Genomic DNA, 6,374 nt, shown 5'->3' on the forward strand with positions numbered 1-6,374 from the left:
GACATCATTGTGTTCACAATTTTTAAATGCTGGTTCAGCATTTAAAGTTCAGCAGCAGAATCCATAGGCACCGAAACACAGTGACCCAACTTTTCTGCTCACCTCAGAAAAGATCAGTCAGTAAGATGGAATCTCTTTGGTGGATGAGCCACTATAAAGGGAAAAAGTTAATATGCTCAGTACCTCTGGTACTGAGGCCATACATTCAGCATCTGAATCCCTTAATTTGGTGGCTCTCAAGTTTTTCCATTCCAGCTCCCATCCCATCTAGTTGAGACCTTACTCCCATTTAGCCACATATGTAGCTCAATCCGATCATAATGACCTTCTGACACTTGTTTGTGACCCTCAGGCTGAGAACTCCTGGACTCTGAGAAACTCTACCTAAGTGCAACCCTTTGCAACTCCTATCCTTCCCAATGCAGAACCTCTAGGCTCCAAGAAGACTCTACAGACCTTGGGAGCACTGCACCACCAGGGCTGCAGGAAGAGGAATTCAGACTGGAGTTAGCTAGTGCCTCTTTGATGAACAAACCACTCCTCTTCACTCCCAAGCACCCCATGCAGATCCCCAATGGGGGAGCTCTTAGGGTCTGCTGATGCAGGGTTCCCCTGCAGTGGTACTGCGGAGATAGTGTTTAGGAAAATCAAGAATTACCCATAACCAATGTCTTTCTTACGGTGGAGTTAACATTGATTTAATATCAGTAATTTAAAGGTGGAAAAAATAAAAAAAAATTATTAATTATTATTATTTTCCTTCCATTTCCAGGTATATTTTAAGGACACAAAATGGAGCAGAAGAACCTCACTGCCACAGTGACAGAATTTGTTCTCTTGGGCCTCACCTAAAGTCCTGAGCTGCAGCGATTCCTCTTCATCATCTTTTCCATACTCTACCTGACAACCTGGCTGAGTAACTTCATCATTATCACCACCGTGATCTCCAACCACCGACTCCACACCCCGATGTACTTCCTGCTGGCCAACCTAGCTTTCATAGATATTAGTGATTCTACAGTCAGTGTGCCGAAGATGCTGTTGGGTCTCCTCTCCGAGCACAAAACCATCTCATTCAATGAGTGCATCCTCCAGATGTTCTTCCACTTCATTGCTGGTGCTATGGTCTTTTTACTTGTGGTGATGGCTGCCGATAGGTACGTGGCCATCCATAAACCATAGCAATACTTGACTATTATGAACCGGGGTGTGTGTGGGGGCGTTAGTGGCAGGCACATGGATGGGTGGATTGGCTCACTCTGCTATTCAGATTGGACTAGTCCTCCAGTTACTGTTCTGTGGGTCAAATGTCCTGGACAATTTCTACTGTGATATCCCACAAATTGTCAAACTGGCCTGCACCGACACCTACTTGTTCGAGTTGCTTATGGTCTCCCAAAGTGGAGTACTTGTCATAATTATCTTCATCCTCCTGCTCATTTCATACACTATCATCTTAGTCAAGATAAGGACACACCTCAAGGAAGGGAAGCGCAAGGCTCTCTCCACCTGCGGAACGCAGATCATGGTTTTGTATTTAATATTCATAGCCTTCATCTTCATCTACGCTTGATCCTTCCAGAAATTCCCCATAGACAAGGTGGTCTCTGTCCTTTACACTGTAATCACCCCAATGCTGAACCCTATAATCTACACATTGAGGAACACCGAGATGAAGAAGGCTATCAGGAGACTGATGAGCAGAATTCTCTTCTCAAGGAAGGAAATGAAGATGTAATTTTTTTTTTAACTATCACTTTTTAAAATTTTGTTTTTCTCAAGTTTCATGAACTTGTTGCACAGTGTTAACAAATCTTATTCAGAATCTGTGTTTGTTCCCTGTATAAGAGTGTCACCCAAGTGCTTTTAGTTCTATTATTAATATAGTGGAAGGAGTACTTCACTCTTTTATGGTAGTACTAGAGGCCAGGGCCCCATTGTGCTGGATACGGTAGAAAATCTCTGTCCCTTAAAGCTCACAATCCAAGGGCTAGACTATTCACTACCTGAAAACTTTGTTAACACAAAGCTAAAGCTGACTGTCAGTGCCTCTAGTACCTGTCTAGAAAGTCAAATGCCCTTATACTTAAACCTCGGAGAATCAGGAAATACAGCCCCATAACCTTAACTCTGCCCCTGGAGCTGGGAAGAGTCACTGGGGATATTCTGTAAGCATGGTTCAGTCAGGAGCTACTCTATAAGAAGTAACCACAAAGAATGACTAAACAAAGGTACCCTTTTATCTGGTGTGAGTTGTCCCACAGATTTCATCTACACTATTATCATTATTGTGCTAGTCCCAAGTGGTATGTCTTCACTGTAGCTAAGAGTGAGCCTCTCAGCCCAGGTAGACAGACTAGTGTGCTAGAAACAGCTCTGTGGACTTGTGACATCAACAGATGCTCGGGCTATCCACCTGAGCTCAGACCCAGGGGATCTCCTACTAATCTCCTTGCTTCCAGGCTATCTTGTGTCTGTGAATTCCACTGGCCAATTGCTAGTGGATGATGATCTTTGTTTTATGTTATTATTACAGTATCTCAGTGAAGCATTCAAAAACTAAGGTTTAAATGAAAAGAAACCCAAGCATTTTAAAGTACAGAAAATAACTCAAAAGACCTATTTAGGTCTTTGCAGGATCAGGGCCTTAGATTGTTGGCTCTTCATGGCAGGCCACTGTTTTTTTCCCCTCTTTGTACAGCTCCTAGCACAATGGGTGCTACTGCAGTACAAATTAGAAAGAAAGAAAGAAAGAAAGAAAGAAAGAAAGAAAGAAAGAAAGAAAGAAAGAAAGAAAGAGGGGTTATGTGTCAAAATGGGTGTGTGTGTGTGAGAGAGAGAGAGAATGAGATGGCATTTTGTGTGCCCTGAAGATCTGCTTCACTCAGACAAGGGCTGTGTCCAACCAGTCTCATGTCCCACAAGTCACCCAACAGCTACTGCATTCTCAGATTTACAGATCTGAATTGAGAATGTACCTGATTTTGCCACTGACCTTCTTAGTGGCTTTGGGTAATAGTCAATACTTGGTGCTTCACAGCAGGTCAGAAATCATTTTGCCCAGCTCTGAAAATTCTTGTATGTAATTTACTTGTATGCCCTGAGGCCAGAATTTTCAGAAGAACTCAGTTCCCATTCACGCACCAAATTAAATGGCCAGATGATCAGAAGAACTCAGTACCCTGGGTGGTGAGTCGAGCTGTTTGTGAAATGATTTTCATCTTAGTCAAGGTTTTTCCTGGAATTTTTTGGAGGTTTCTTTTCAAGAAAAATCTGACAAATTTCAATGACTACTGAATTTTTTAGACCAACTTTCAATGGAATTTGGATGCCTAACTCCCTTTGGCTCAATAAAACCAGTCATAGTGACTGTAGCTGACAGGGACATTGGAGGCACAAAGGTTGTGTAGCTTGTTTAAACTCACACCGTCAGTGGGAGACCTTAGAGCAGAATCTAGATCTCCTGATTTAAGATGAGAGTTTCAAAGGAATGAAAGGAAGTGATGTGCCAACACCACTGAATTTCAGTGAGCGTTGGGCATCAAACTCCTATGGTCTCCTCTGAAATTTCCAGTCTACTTCCCCCTTTGAAGATTGCTCAGGGATGAAATAAGCCTCATGATCCCCTCTAGTGGCAGGAACTATCATAACTCAACTCTAGAGCTGGTCACAAAACCAAGACCTATTATATGGCTACAGTGTCTGTGCCAGGAGTGGTCAAAAATGTTCCATTCAAACTGTTTTCAGTGGAAAATTGCAGAGGTGACAAAGCAAAAGTGTTCCCAGAAAGTGCCTACAATCCTTGAAAATTGTCAAGATTTCATTTTAAAAAAAGATGAAAACATAGAAAATGAACATTTTTGGCTGAAAATATTTTTTTATAGAATTTAATGTACTTTAATAGTTTTTGTCAACTTTCAGATGTAAATGTTCAGTTTTAGGAAATTTTGTGTTTTTGACAAAAAGTCAATTTTTTTTCAGAAAGGAAAAAAATCCACTTTTCAGCCAGTTCTATTCTAGGCCAATCTTTAACCCATTTAACCTCGCAATCCTGCCTCGAGGCAGGGAAGTATTAATATCCCCATTTAGCAGATGGGGAACTGAAGCACAGAGGCCTAGTTTCACAAAGTCTGAGTTTAGTTTCCTGAGTCACAGTTTTAGGCACCTCTGTGATTCACACAACTCCTGCTTAACCCCGTAGGCCCCTAAACTCATGTGTCACCTCAATTTTCAGAGTTAATGTTCCCTCAGCACCTAAGTTTATGCCTTTGAGAATGGGCACTGCTGAATTCCCCCAGGCATCTGGATGCCTGTCTCCTAGAGAGATCCACAAATGAGGGAAAATACACACTTTGTCTAACTACTTAAAGAGTTGTTGGCCCAGAGGGGATAGAACCAAAGGCAGGGATGAAAGTAACTCACAGGACTTATCGGTACGACCAGAGTCCTGGTGGTGTGTGTGACCTCAACCGGAAGAAGTGTGGTCTCAACTGGAAGAGGCAGGGAGTCAAGATTTAAAGGCTCTGGGGCACCAGCTGTGGCTGGGAGTCCCAGGGCCTTTAATTCACCCAGGGGGCTCCCAGCTTCAGAGGTGGCTGGTAGCCCCCGGGTGAACTAAAGGGCTCTAGGCTCCAGCCACTGTGGAGCTCTGGGCCCTTTAAATGCTGGCCCCAGCCTGGCTGCCAGAGCTGTGGGCCGGGGCCAGGATTGAAAGGGCTCCTCCGAGTTCCCCGCCACCCTGTTTGGCCGCCGCAGTGGGCCTGGGCCGGGATTTAAAGGGCTCCTCCGGGCTTCCCGCCAAAGGGGGAGCTTGGAGGATCCCTTTAAATGCCGGCCCCAGCCCAGACCCCGGAGCTGTAGGCCGGGATTTAAAGGGCTCGGGGCTCCCTGCAGAGCCCTTTAAATCCCCGTTGCAGAAGCCAATGCGGTCCGGCACGGTGCACTGGCTCTTTCTGGTACGCTAAACCGTACCGTACTGGCTTACTTTCACCTCTGACCAAAGGCCTCCCATCTTATCACTCTAACCATTAGATTACTACAGAGACATTCTCTCTCTCTCTCCTCCCCAGTGTTTTTGTAAGTATTCAATTCACAGTGGAATAGCTTCAACAGGAGTGCCCATTTCTTCAGTTAAATGTTGCCAGGCGTAGCACTGAAGTCAATGGAAGAACTCACCATAGTAAAGACTATGCCTGAAGGGAAGTGCTTGAAGAATTGGGTTCAAAACTGCTACGTGGTTAGCAATGAACTAGTTCTTCCCTTCCAGCCAGGAAAGTTCTTGCTCTGGCCAATAAATAAATAAATAAATAAATAAATAGAGAGCCTGACCCTGGAAACACATAAAAAACATGAGGAAAATTATTGATAGGACTAAGCCTATTGATTTCAGTGAGACTGCTGCCAGACAATGACAGAAATGTAGAGTTGGAAGTGACTTTGAGAGATCATATAGCCAGGCCCCCTTTCCTGAGGCAGGATTAAGTATGTCTAGACTAGGGGTAGGCAACCTATGGCACGTGTGCCGAAGGTGGCAAGCGAGCTGATTTTCAGTGGCATCACACTGCCATTGGTCAGAGAGGCTCTGCATTTTAATTTAATTTTAAATGAAGCTTCTTAAACATTTTAAAAACCTTATTTACTTTACATACAACAATAATTTAGTTTCATATTATAGACTTATAGAAAGAGACCTTCTAAAAACATTAAAATGTATTACTGGCACGTGAAGCCTTAAATTGGAGTGAATAAATGAAGACTTGGCACACCACTTCTGAAAGATTACCAACCCCTGGTATAGACCATCCCTGAGAGGTGTTTGAGACAAGTTCTTCACAGGCATAAGTATTTGTCTGCAGCATCAGGATCCTGATACGGACATTGTCAACCCGCAATCTATTCAGTTGATAGATACATAGATAGATAGATAGATGTGTGTGTATGAGGATAGATAGATAGATATATAGATTTTAAAGAGTTGCAGGAAGTGTGGCACATGATTCTGAGTGCTCCTGCCATCTGCTGGGGATTTACATTTTATTTTAAATAGCTTCTTTTACTGCTGAAGTGTTAAACAGTAACACAAACAATAGAGACAGCTGGCCAGTTAAGGGTGGAAACACAGAAAATGACTCTACACAAATAGTTTATGTCTAAAACATGCAGTGATCTCGCTGGATAACCTTGAATAATATTTGCTCTCTAAGCTCTTTTACTAACAGTTATCTCGGGTGATAATTGTGATAATAGTAGGCAAAAGAAATTCCAGAAAGAAGTTTGATTTGTAAGATGTTGCGGTCCCTTGAAGAAAAATCTCTTTAAAAAATCCTATATAATATCCAACAGGGAAAGTCTCTCTCTTTCTCTCTCTGTAAGCC

The 6,374-nt window shown here is 43.0% G+C and overlaps 1 pseudogene; it reads left to right on the forward strand.

Moving 5' to 3' along the window:
- Positions 1–792: 792 nt before the first annotated feature.
- LOC115638120 lies at positions 793–1,738 on the forward strand (annotated as a pseudogene).
- Positions 1,739–6,374: the final 4,636 nt, after the last annotated feature.

The sequence above is a fragment of the Gopherus evgoodei genome, chromosome 21, assembly GCF_007399415.2.
Source record: "Gopherus evgoodei ecotype Sinaloan lineage chromosome 21, rGopEvg1_v1.p, whole genome shotgun sequence".
Taxonomy (NCBI): Eukaryota; Metazoa; Chordata; order Testudines; family Testudinidae; genus Gopherus; species Gopherus evgoodei.